The sequence below is a fragment of the Passer montanus genome, unplaced genomic scaffold (genome assembly GCF_014805655.1).
Source record: "Passer montanus isolate IOZ18808 unplaced genomic scaffold, ASM1480565v1 scaffold58, whole genome shotgun sequence".
Classification (NCBI taxonomy): domain Eukaryota; kingdom Metazoa; phylum Chordata; class Aves; order Passeriformes; family Passeridae; genus Passer; species Passer montanus.
The window spans coordinates 314,977-327,948 of record NW_024370816.1 but is presented as its reverse complement, the minus strand read 5'-3'; positions in this window follow the sequence as shown (position 1 = coordinate 327,948).

The window sequence follows — 12,972 nt, the reverse complement described above, 5'->3', positions numbered from 1 at the left end:
CTCTATGGATAGATGACACAAAAAAAGGATGCGCCCAAATTCAGCCCTGGGTACTCCTGTGGTTCTGTCTCTCTTCAGGAGGAATGCATTATTTTAACTGCCTGCTTTTCTTCCCCTCTTCCTCCTCCTCCTGGATGATAGAGGACTTTCTATCCCTGAACATCTCAGGTTTGTTCTTAACACTGTTTGCTGATCAGCCTACTTTTTTTACTTCTATGGCTGTGCCAGTGAGAGCAGCCCTAGGAGCAGGGAGAGGTCTACTCTACACTTTCCCTTCAATGCATAGTTTCTCATAGTCAAGCATTCTGGTTTCATCTGTTATATTAGTTGCAAAAGAAATACCTTCTATAAAGAAAAAAACTTCTACATAATGTGTGGAAAAAAGAGGAATTTTTAATGTGCTTCCTGTGCTGTTCTAGACCAATAAGGACCCCTGTTTCTCTGTGGTGCCAATTCTCTTTTCACTGGAAAAGAGAAAAGAGCACATTTTCATTTGTTGCTGTGAAAGAGGGGATATGTTTTAAATAATGCTTTTCAAGAAATGCCTTTGACTTGCTTTGATCATGGGTGCCAGAGCTCTGCCTGTACACATGCCTCCATTGCAAATGTGAGGTTAATTGCACCACATTCTGCACCTTCTGAATAGACATAATTTTGCATCAATTGATATACTGGTATTTTTACCAAGGGAGGTCACTGTATTCTTCAGCTCAGCAGTTGTCAATTTGCTCTTTACAGCTTCACTCCAGGCTCTACATGAAGAAGGGAACTCAGTGAAATCCTCTCACAATTTTCTGGAGGGGCAAGTCATACACTGCCTGTACTGGATCCCACTAGCAGGGCAATGTTCAATTTGGGTATTTGCTTTATGCTCCTTGAGGTGGGTCTGTGAGTCCAAGCCGGGCCATCCAGAGGATCTGGAGGAGAAGCTCTGCTCCTCTGAGTGTGTGAGCTCTGCCAGGTGCTCTCCCCAGCACACCAAAGTGGTGGCTCCCACTCCAGGGGTCCAGCATTGGCATGTGGCTCAGGAAGAGAAGACAGCAGACACCTCACTAGGGATATTTCAGCTGGTAGCAGTGTGGAAGAGGAGACTGACAGGCAGTGTGACAGGGAGACAGAGAAGTGAGAAATGAAAGGTTTGTTATTGACAAGTTAAACGCTGGTTTTCTTGAGCCTTAGCTCTGTGCTTTCCTGCCATGTAGCTGAGCTCTCAAGACTCATGACTTGCTCAAACCCTGAGCTTTGTTTCCCAGTTTTGTCCTGCAGACCTGTAAGGAAAGAGGCCATGTTAATCTAGTGGAAATCCTCATCCTTGAGCTCTTGTGATAAAAGCTGTAGAGCAAGAAGTAACTGTGGAACACCACTTTCTGAGGTTGAGGGTGTTAGGATTGCCTAAGCTGTAGAAGGCAAAACAGTAGTTCTTTACCCAGAAAAGACTACTTTTTCCTTGTACTTAAGAGAAGGAGGCAAATGTCATGGTGGAAAGGATAAAATTCAGGTAAGGGGTGAGTGCATCAGCTTGTGTTTTGCAGGGAGATAGATAATCCATTGACCTAAGTCATCAGTTTGCAGTAATATGAAAAAGCTATGTTCGGAACTCTTAGCTGTTAGTGGTTTATACTGTACAGAGCTTAAGAGGTAAGTCCCAAACTAGGTCTGCAGAGAGTAGAAAATTAAGCTAAAAATTTGGCAATTGCATTGCAGGCAAGATCTTTATCTTTAAAACCTTTATAACCTAAGGTAGAAAAGAATGGGTTGTCAAAATAACCCATTCAAGCATTCAATAACCCATGTCAAGCATTTAGCTAGTGAGTTTACAACCCACCACTCCTCACCCTGCAGCAAAATCTGTACACTGCAAAGCCCATCTTACCAGCAAAATGAAATTTCATTTTCAAGCCTAGGCAACTGACTAGTAAGACTTAATGTTTTTCTGACACTTCTTGGTACTAAGTATAGGGGGAATTTGAACTGCCAAGAGCGGCCTGATGTATATGAAAGGAACTTTATTCTTCTCTATATTAAACAACAAAACAAGCTTCTCAGTCTCTGCTTTCAGCACAGTTACCTTATGCTTTTAATTGATCATAAATCAATATCAATTTAGCAGAGATATAAGAATCTATGACCTGAGCAGTAGGTATCTGATGTGAACAGTAGGCATTTTATGAACAGCCTTTTAAGGCTAGATACTCAAAGATCAGATGTTTTAAAACAGAATGCAAGAAGCTATAAATGCATTTTTGAAAGGTGGAGAGAGAAAGGGGTGTTGGTTCAGTGGTGGGGTCAGTTTAGATTGCTTTTTCTGTTGAACTTTGGTCCTCAATCTTTTAACATTGCAATTGAAATTGCTGTGGAAAACTATAAGGATAAACAATATTGAAACTTTCAAGCATGATTTAGTGTTACTAAGGTAACCAATTGTAATTAATTTTAAGTACCAGCTGGCTTGTGATGAGCATGAAACCTGACAAAGGCTCTCAGAAGGACTGCTTCTCATTTTGTTAGCCACAGTAATAAGACTGTGAGAACTTGATTTAAATAAAGCATCTGCAGTAACAAATCAAGGCACAGCTTTGATATTGGTAAGTTAAAAGAGACCAACCCTCACCTGGCTGCACCCTCCTCCCAGGTGCTTGTGGAGAGTGATGAGGTCTGCCCTGAGCCTCCTTTTCTTGGCTAAACACAACACTAGAATTGCTAAACATAACACTAGAATTGCTTACTTTCACAGCTAGTTTTTTCTTGAATCAATGTTATGATTATTGCATAATTCCTGGACTCCATCATTTAACATTTTGGACAATCATAATTAGATTTGAAATGGTAAAGCAGAAAAAAGAATGAGGACAGGTTTCATAGTCTTTGTGTCCAATTAAAAACACAGAAGAAAGCAGAATACCCAAATATTTAGAAACTAAGGTAAGTTACTGATGTGGCTTGATCATTTGGCTTTCTAAATGTCAGCATGGGTCTGGAGAACTTGAGTTATTCTATGTGATGGGGTAATATAACATCAAAGCAATCACAAGCGGAGTGCTTTTCCCCTCATTTTTAAAAGAGAAGGTATTCAAAGCCAAAATATTGCCCATACTTTATGTGAAAATAAATATCCTATCTTAAATTAAGAAGTTATTAAACTCAAGGAAGTAAAATTGCTCAATTTTTCATTTGGTTTTGATGCTGATCTCCTTAATCACAACTGAAAGCTTAAGATTAGTGAAAGCTAAAACATTACTTCTGCTCAAAAAGAACGTCTTTGAAAAAGAATTTAATTTCCCAGTCCTACAAATGCAAGCAGTACTCTATTGGGTGTACATATATCCAAGTCAAAATGTAGAGTTTCAAATAACTCAGAGGGAATCAGCATGGTTGCTACCGTAGCCCTGTGCAAACCTTGTTATACTCTGTTTGGATGACACTGATTCTAAACTTGGCTATGCTGGAAGACAACCACAGGAAACTAATTAATGATTCTAAGACTGTGGAAGACAGTGACATTATCGCTGAATAATTCCATAATAACTGAGATAAAAATCTGCCCTGGTTATTGTTTCACTTGACACAATATGTCCCTAATGAGCCACATTTAATTTTGCTGGTAGGACTTAGGTTGTGAGGGTTACTTTGCACAAAATGGTGACTTTTTAAGAGTTGAGGCAATTGGAAATTCCCCTTCCATAGGGAAGTTGACAGCCAGAAGTATACATGGTCCAAGATACAAGACCAGAGGCAGAGCTTTTGTTTATCAGCTGCTGCAGAGCATCCCCTTAGGTGAGTGCTGTGCCCATGCAGTGGCTCTGCTCCAGGCCAGAATGGGATGTCCCAGGCAGAGGGTGGATGGTGGCACTTGTACACAGGCCCTCCTTTATCTGCTGTCTCTGGCCACTTTCATGTGTGGCTGCTTTCAAGCTTCAAGAGAGACATTTTACTGAGATATTTTCGTCCTTCTTTTGTGTATTTCTTCTTACTATTGTGAGAAGGGGATGCACCCTATTTAAAACATTTTATCCTCATTGCCTTGAAGTGAGGGGGAAACATAATATTTTTATCTGTATCTTGGTTATCCTTTGTTGTTGGTAGCCTTTCAGAGTAGCAGCCTGGAACTGATACAATTCTTAAGGGTTTTACTGCTCTCAGAGCTCTGAATGGCAATAATAAAAGAGACCCATGTTACTAGATTCATTCTGCTCTTATATTGAAATGTAGAAGCACTATCAGAAGCACTAGTCATTAATCTGCACTATTAGAGATCCTTCTCCAAACCTGTATTGTGAACCTGTATTGAGGGTTTTTAATCCTTGAAGTTGGGGAAGTTTCTGTTGGTGCAGGTCAGCAGAACGAGTCCACCCTGTATCATGACAACCCATAATTCAAAAACAGAGTGTGCAGTAGAAAGAAAATGTGCAGGTTATTTATTTGCTTGCTTAATTTGGCATGTGAGGTTTTTGGTTAGTTGTTTGCAGTAGCTCTTTGTTTTATTGTCTATCTGCAAACTAAGCTTGCTTTCAAAGGATGCTTTTAAATCTAAGTATTTAACATCTGTTAGCTGATTATGCTTTTAGAACATGAAAACTTTGAAAATCATATATTTATTTTGAAAATTATTTTTCTCATCAATAGTTGATTTGTCTTATAACTAATTCCTTCTGCAACCCTTGTGCTATATTTTGCTCTGAATATAGAGAAATAACTGTTCTATGCAAATAAATTGTGTCTGTACAGGCAGACAGCTGTTCCCAGAATACTGGTGGACTCTGATTTTTGCTCTTAATATCAAATAGTTCTTATGTCAAAAGTATGTGTTTCCTGACTTTTGTGAAAGCTGTGTTAGTTTTCCTTACTTTTCTCTAAACATTTAAGAAGAATGCAGAAACGTAATCAATGGAACCCTACTATAAGCTTTTAAATGGTTTGCCCACAATTATAAACTGATGTGGGATAAATTAGAGTTGAATATCTTTTTTTGAAGTCAAGTGATGATGCACTCATTGTAAAAATGGCCTTCAATGCCCATGAGCAAAATGAACACCTCTGATTTGACAATGAAATGAAGTCAGTATATGATATATGTTGTGTTTTCTGTATTGAATTATTTATAAAGGCAGAGGGATTTTTAATTATTTTTAGTGTTAGCTTGTGCGAAACTTGTGTTTGAGACTCCATGTGATAGCTAAACAAAGAATTGAGAAACTTCTAAAAACTTTGAAGGATAACATTTGAGGGCTGGGAGCATTTGTAGCCTCAGGCTATGCCATGAAAAAGCCACTGCATTAGTCTGCCTCAAAATCCACAGCAGAGTTTTAAAGAATTGTTATGGGAGTATTCAGGGGAGTAGGGGGGAAGGCTTAGAAGTGTTTGACTTCTGGTATTTCTGCATACATATAGGATAAAAGGCATTCGATCATTACCATATCTAAACCGGATTCGTTTTTCTTCTACAAAATCTCTTTGGATTTTTATAAAAGAAATAGGGATGAAAAGATAGAGACTGGGATGGTGGGTGAAAAGAACACTTCCATTTTAATACTAGAACATTTTAAGAGTAGGACTTAAAACAGTTTAGCAATTATTTTTAAGTTCAGGAATGTGTCCATATGGCGTAAGAGTCTCTAATAAGTTACTCACAAGTTTCACGACACATACTTGTTAAAATCACACACATGTAAATCAGAATATTAAGTTTTGTTATCCAGATTTTATTTCTGGCTTATCCATCCATTCCACTGAGTTGCATTTTCTCCATATTTTTGTCTGTTCAGTTTTAAACTGAATCTTGGAAACACAAGCTCTGTCACCCATGAGGCTTACTCAGAATGATTATTTCTTAATAGCCCTCACATTGAAGTTGTTTACTGCCAGCAGTTGAAATTAAGGGTAGTGCATCAGCCCAAGAGGAACAAAATTTCCAAATTAGAGGCTCAGCACTTTTCATTTCTCAGGCAGCCTTTACATCAAATGCTCTCAGAAAGCCAATAGAAGGCATTTTAGCAATTTAGGTCTTGGTAAATGATTTTAAGTTATTTGTTTATTAAATCAGTTTAGTTGTAAAATGCTGCTTAAAATCAGATAGGATTGTGATGTTGATTTGGAATAAGCATGAATGTGAAAACGTGCTGTGCAAAGCTGCCCCAGTGGTTTTGTTGCTTTGCTTGGCTCTGCCCTACAGTGTCACTGCAGCATCTGAAACAGGAGGTCTGTGCTTCTGTACCAGAAAGTTCCATATTTCAGAGCAAGGTATACACTTAATAAATGATTTCTTAGGTTGTACCTGATGTTGGATATTTTTTCCAGCTGAAAGCTAAGCTCCAAATGAGGCAGTATTTTTTTTCTTTTGAATGGAGAACGATGCTGTTTGCAAGGTTTGCTTGCATAGGTTAAGATAGAGAGACCGCAACAGAGTTTTCACTTTGCAGACCGGTGAATTTCTTGTTTCTGTGCTATGGACATCATGTGTGCTTTACAAAGTGTTCCCAGTGAAAGCCTGGGCCTTAGTAAGGGAAGTGCTAGTATGGAAACAAACCCTCAGAGAGCCAGGCTGGTTCCAGGCCTCGGGGTCTGGTGTGATAAAGGAACATTTTTTTAATAGAAGAGCTGTCCTGCAAGTGTCCATATTGCATTTGGGGCAGAGGTGGCAGCTTCACATAGTTATTCTTGCCTGTATAGGCTTCCTAGGAAGGTTCTTTTTTGGCTTGGAAATCTTTGTGATTGCCTTATTTTACTGTGGCTTGGAGTTTGTTGGTAGTGACAGAAGTGGGTCTGCCTGTAATGTTTTTATAAATTCTGATGGAAACATTATTGTGTAAAGTTCCAAGGTCTGTATTGGTCACAGAATCAAGGGAGGGCAATTTAACAGTAACATATGCATGTATATATGGATCCTGTTGAGGGGGATGAGCTTCAGGGTGGGTGGGTGCAGTGTGTGTGTGTGGCATTTAAAATATTGTCTAATAGTGCATGCATAAATGCAGAGTGGAATGGGCTGGGAGGAGAGCTATGAGCACTGAGGACACAAGAATTGTAAATAGCAGTAGAAGAGGAGGCTAAGAGTTAAATAAAGAAATAGCAACAGGAAACAGGGATGAGAGAACAAAAAATGTCTTTTGAGCATCTATTTTTCCCTGAAATAATCAGGTGATGTATCCATTAAAAACACATTCAGTTATACTCCTGGGATTGTTACTGAGTGCTAATATCTGTGCATAGTGTTGCTAATCTATCCCCAACATCTTCCTTTTTGTAGAGCAAGAACTGTAATTCATTGAGTAAGTCATTGTTTTACTGTATTTACTTGACACTTTGGAATATACTATAGATAATGGATTGTGAATAAGGAATGCTCAGTATGTTAAAGACTGTGAAATTTTAGGTCAGCAACTCTCATCAGGAAAAGTTTTACTTTGTATTTCCTGTTACTTTTTCTTGCTGTAGATAGATTCTAAAAGATGTCTACAAGTAGTCTCAAAATAATGAGGAACTGATAATGCTGAAAATATGCAGCCAATTCAAAGGGTTTGTGTCTGAACAATGTGTTTTCCTTATGTGTCATGACAAGCTTTTCCCTGAGGTCACTGTTATGGACAGAAAGATTGACCTCTACTGCAGAAGGCAGGTTTTAAATGTAAATCAGCTACATCTGCTGCTTTCTGATTTCTAAGTGTAAAAAAAGGTTACATCTTTCATAAAATGATGCAAGTTGGTGGAGGTAAGATTCCTTCCAAACTGGAGAGAACTTTTAATGTCAAGTTTTGTTCCCTAATACTGCAAATTCCAAGAGTGAACTCCTTTCATTAATTTAGTGAGCTTTATGTTTAAAGAAGTCAGGAAAATTGTGAAAGACACCAATGATCTAATGGTTTGGATTTTTCTCATTTTTGGTCTACATTTACTCACAGCAAGGCATTGCCTGTTTTTTTGGGTTGGTTTTATTCTGTTTTTTTTTCTTTTGTTAACTTTATCCTTTAGCATCAAAGTAGTTCTTCAGACCTTTGGCTCTACTTGTTGCAATTCTATTATTTAGATATTTGGATTTAACACCAACCAACCCAAAACCCCCTTTACTTTCAGCTCATTGTTTTCCTGTTCAATCTGAGGATCTCATTCTGTACCAATTCTAGTTTAAATAGCTCTTTCTTGAAGACAGCTGATGAGTGTATTATGTATCAATCCAGAGAATCTCTTGTAGAATTCTATTCTTTTTCTTACTTGGTGTGTCCTAAGGTCATAATATAATCTCTTGGGTCTGTATCACAGCTTTGTGATCATCTTTCCTTTCCTTCATGTGCCTTCTTCAGGTGCTTTCTGGGCCTCAATTCCAAGTTAGCTAAGAAAATCACTTTCTTTTTATGCAATTGAATTTTGATGCTTCTCCTACTGCAGTTCTCAAGATTTCCATTTCTCTGATAACTTCGTCTTTATCTGTATTAAAGATAATGTTACTTTCTCAGTCCTATTTGTGTCCATGCCATTGATACAGTTCTCAAGATTTCCATTTCTCTGATAACTTCATCTTTATTAAAGATAATGTTACTTTCTCACTCCTATTTGTGTCCATGCCATTGATAAGAGTACTAAATGAAATACTTAATGAGAGTAACCCTGCGGGAATTTGAAATTACCTATTTCTGACCAGATGTGTTCCCTTTCACTGCTGTCATTTTCCTTCCCTTCAACTCCTTAATTCCTTGTATGTTTTAAATTCAGCTGCTAATCCTGCCTTTCTGACTTTAATGCAAGCTCTAATGTGACACCATCTGTAATGCGTTCCTGGAATCCTGTTAGATAAGATTTTTTTTTGTACCTCACTTGTGTTGTATTGAAAATCTATTGAAGAAAAGCTGTCAGGTTAGTCTAGTGTGATCCATAGCTGGCAAAATCACATTGAGCTGCAGCTTGTTTTCCAGGTTCATCTAAGTCTTTAATTAGAGTGTTGCATGCTCTTGAAGACAATCTGTTTTACAGTGTATGTTTGGGGGTTTTGTTGTTTATTTGGGGTTTCTTTTGGAAGATGGTGGTCTTGTTTATGTTTGAGTGTGTACTTTCAAAGGGGCAATAGAATTAGTGAAAATTATCTCCAGGGATAAAAGCATTGCCAACTGCAAGGCTCCTGTGTTAAAATTAATTTGTGTTAGAAATTAGATTTTTCTAATAACAATGCTAAGCCACTTAAGTATATCTAAATAAACCTGAAATTTACTTACATTAAATACTGCTGGACAAGGATTTATTTTTTTCCTGTGTGTAGTACTAGTGACTGAAATGAAATTCAACAGATATAACTGAAAAGGCAGAATTTCATCTATTTAAGTTTCATGTGAGCCTTAGGATACTACAGGGAGAGCACTTCTGGAGAATTTAAAATTTTGCCAAAGGTCAAGGAGCTTTTTTGCATCCCTGGAACACTTTCACTCGACATAGAAAAAGTTGTCATAGTAACACTAAGAAAACCTAGAAGTCACACTTTTTTTTTTTTAATTCCTTGCAGTTTAAAATAATATTCAAGTTATTGTTGTAAGTTTGCTTCTTCCCTGCCAGTCCCCCATCTCATCCCAGTTTTCTTTACGTGCTGTGCTATTACATTTGTTGTTCAATGCAAATATTTCTGCCTTAAGTAAGAGGGTATTAAATTGCAGAAGATTTTGATTCTATGTAAGCATTAATTGAGTAATTCAAGGCAGCTGTGTATGATATTAAGTAAAATGCTGAGTAGAAATAATTGATGGAAAGTGGATTTTAATCATATTCTTTAACTTTCTGGAAAAGTACTACTTCTTATGCAATGAACCAATGTGAACCCTGTGATTGTGGGATGCTCATGACAGGTTTGCTGAGTACTCCATAATACATTATATATCTATGAGATGGAATTTAGGAAGGGAAACAACTGTGACCACATCGCTTGCATCTCTCAGTATTTGCACAAATAATTGTCATTGAGCAGACACTCACTTCCATGGGGAATGGGCACATACAATGAAAGAACAGTGCAATTTGCTGGAGGTCAAAAAATCAACAGGCTTCATTATGGCTCACTCTACTTAGTATTCTATTTAGCATCCCTCTCATGGACTTGTGAACAATTTTACCGACTTTTGAGTTCTATGAGGTTTTTAATTTATTTAAAGAAGCTTGAAGTGAAACCAATTATTTTGTCATTTTTTCCCTGAGTTAGAAGAAGTGACATCTTTAAAGCTGCAGTTGTAATGACTGTTGTATAAGCATTTTTTACAGCTTCTATATAGGTGACTTGCATTTGGTTTGGTGTTCTAATAGGTAGATTAGCAAATAGGATTTCAATTTGTACTTGTTATGCTGTCCCTGTTTTTATTGCATTTTGCTCTGCCACCTGATATACTGTGAACTGATCCCACTGAAAAGGTGGGATACCTGCAAAATTAATTGGTATCACTCTAAGATTCTGTTAACTGAAACAGCTATTTCCTGACCTAAATCCACGTGTACAGATTTAATTAAAATGATGCAATCTGCTGTTTTTTCTTACTATCTTGAACCTAATCAAAATTAAATGGGCTTTCTGGAGGAGAAACAGAAACAGTGTTCAAACAAAACAAAACCAAAGCAAGCAAACAGTGCAATGTGATGTTATAAATATAGACTGGTTTTTATTTGAGGACATGCATTTCTGGCATGAATGTCAGTGTTTGTCACATGAATAACAGTAATAACATTTATATATAAATGTTAAAAAGTGTAAGTTTCCAATTCATTGCTTATATAAAAGAATTTTAAATCTCTAGTCCTCAAATTTGTTGAAAATGAAAGTTTGGGATTTGGTGTTTTGTTGTTTTGTTTTTTTAATAAGTTAAAAACTTAATTCAGACACTTTAAAATCGTTTGCTAAAGTATCGAAAAAATATTGACTTCTTTTAAAGAAGCATGGCAATTGGTTTTGCTTTGGTATTTAATTGCCTCAATCTGCTTCTTGTTTTGAGTTTCCATATTTCTGCCTTTCACTATTCCTAGAAATATATGTGAGGTTTTACAATAAATGGAAAGTTTGCATCATTCACAGTCTTAATCCTGTTGATCTCTGTTTTAATCTGTGTCAGTTTGGTCCTAGTAGGTGATAATCTGAATACTGCCACTCCACACTAAATAAACCACCTGTCAAAAACCCCCTGAAAATTAATGCAGAAGGCATCCAGGAAACTTGGGAAATGCTGCAGCTGAAGGTTAAAGTTGTGTGCCAGTCACAACTCCCCGGGAACACTGGCACAATGTTTGGGCCCTGCTGAATTCTGAGCTCCACAGGAAACAGGAACCCATCTAGCACAAGTGCAAAGTGTTGCCCACACTATTAGAGCAATAGCAGGAGTAAAGATTATGTCAGTAAGTCACTCTGGCAAACTGACTTCTCCAAACGGTTACCCTGAGCAGCACCCTGCTCGGAGGAGCACTTCTGCAGGACAGACTAGCTCAGTAGCCACCTGGGCCCATTTCAGAAACCTGCTGAAAACACAGACATTCTTAGACTAGTATCTTCTTCCTACTGTTTGGTTTTTTCAAGCCCTTAGAGATGCATTCCTGCAAAATTTTTGTACCACAGTAACTGGCATTAAAAAAACAATGCTCAACCTAGATGTGTTTTCAGTTCCATAACTGTAGCCATGTTTGAGCTTAGTTACAGAAAAAAATAAACGAATACTATTTCAGTTACCCAGACATGAGCTAGAAGTGGATGTCAAATCATATGGCTTTGGGAAGGTATAGCTAAAAAGAGTGTAGGGAAAAAAACAGGGAAAATTTTTGTTCTTAACTTCCTAAATAAAAAGCTCAGATCCGAGCTGCTTCCCTGCAGACAGAGACTGGCCTCCAACTTCATTCAACTCTAGGCAGTAGTTTTTTTACTCATCACTACCTACCCTTGAATCTTATATACATATATAAATGCAAGTCTACATCAGAAAATGAGATGTCTTGCATGTACAAGGCATATCAAGAAGTAATGACATTTTTCTGTAGAAGAGTGTAACTGCTGGTAATTCCATTAGAACAGTCTCTTTGAAGTCAAGTCCAGAATGTGATTGCAGTGCAGGATTTTCTGGTTAATATCTCTCCTCATTTCTCCTGTAGGTGTAGTACCTGCTGACTTTTAGCCAGAACCTGAATGCCCCAAGGGACAGAGAGTTTTCAAACTTTCTACCTCTTCATTAGTACATAGGCAGTTATCCAATTCAAACAGGCAAGGAAACTTTAATGGGAAATTGTAGGGGTTTGAGGGGATGGTCAGGTGGCACCGTTTTCAGCCTGTCTGCAATGCAAGAAATCTATACAGAATCTACTTTCAAGTTAAAGGTGGAACATGAATGGCCATATGTGAACATCCTGCTGTTATAAACTGTCCAGTTTATCTGTAGCGTGTGGTTCACAATACTCAGTTACTTGTAAAGAAATAGATATGTTGTTACACTTTAGAAGATTTTATTAGTTCGGATTTCTGATTTCTTTAGATTTTTTTTTAAGAGGTCATACTGCAGGGTGGGGATGCAATTCAAACACTGGAACTGGTGAAATGTCACATTCAGTATAGTTTGCTTTTGATTAGTGTGTGTTTACTGAACAACAGTTTGATCTTTCCATTTGACCCTTTCTTGTAGAATTCCTCTTTGTGTGCTATGTGACCTGTTCTGTCACTTAACTTCCCTACATGCTTCACCTTGGAGACACTAAGTGTTTGCTGAGTATTTTCAACACCCCACTCCACTCCTGGGTTACATTTTGTATGTCTTTTACATCTGGGGGCTGCAGTTGTATCCTGAATTTTGATGTTAAAATTTGGTTTGTATCATAGGTTTTGCACCACTGTTGATGCTGCAGAGATCTCAGTGTGTGTGAGGGTTATTCTAATCAGTGTCTACCCACTTTGATTATGTAATAGTAGTAACGAGTTTGATGTTTTAGTTGCAGTAAACAAGATATAGGTTACTAATACTTGATCCAAAGCTGAGAGAA